Here is a 1,043-nt window from a genome sequence, read left to right on the forward strand (position 1 = left end):
CCCCCCCCCCCCCACCCCCCCACCATAGCAACATTGAAGAGTAATGGTGAAAGTGGACAGCCTTGTCTCACACTTCTTGAACTACCAAAGTGACCAAAAGAGGATCCATTTATCAACACTGAGAAGGTTGTTGTAGAATAACAGAATTTTAACCAATTGCACCATTTATTGCTAAAACCCATTTGATGTAAAATGTATTCCAGATATTTCCAATTTACTCTATCAAATGCCTTCTCAAGATCAATTTTGCAAATCAAGTCAGCCTTTCCTGATTTCAATCTTGAGTCAACTAACTCGTTTGCTATTAAAGTTCCATCGATAATTTGTCTTCCTTCAATGTAAGCACACTACACAGGGGAGATTAACTTTGGCATAAAAAGTTTCATTCTTGATGCAAGGACTTTGGATATGATCTTATACATGCTAGTAAGAAGACATATTGGCCTGCAATCCTTCACAGTTTATACATAGTCTTTTTTAGGCACTAAGGTTATAAAGGTGGAGTTATGTTTAGAATCAATACTACCATACTCACAGAATTCCATGATTGTTGCCATGATATCTTGTTTGATGAAATTCCAGCATCTAGGAAAAAACATGATTGGGTAACCATCAGGTCCAGGTGCCTTGTCTTGTCCCAAATCCTTAATGTCCTGTAAAACTTCATCTTCAGTGAAAGTTGCATCAAGGATATTAGATTCAATAGTATTAATTTTCTCAAACTCTATACCATCCAGAGAAGGTCTAATAACTTCTTATTCTGTAAATAAGTCTTTATAGAATTTAAAAATGTGCTCTTAAAGCTTGAATCTGTCAGATACCAACTCATCTCCAATATATAACTGTCTGATTCTATTCTGTCTCCTTCTAGCAGTGGCTTGACTGATGAAAATGATGTATTTCTGTCTCCTTCCTGCAACCATTTGTTATTAGACTTAATCTTCCATGTTATTGACCTCTGCATGTATTTCTTCTGGTAGGCTTGACAATGACATTGTTTCTCTTTGTCGTAAGGATGTAGGATTTTGGTGTAGTAACTATGA

The sequence above is a fragment of the Papaver somniferum genome, chromosome 4 (assembly GCF_003573695.1).
Source record: "Papaver somniferum cultivar HN1 chromosome 4, ASM357369v1, whole genome shotgun sequence".
NCBI lineage: Eukaryota > Viridiplantae > Streptophyta > Magnoliopsida > Ranunculales > Papaveraceae > Papaver > Papaver somniferum.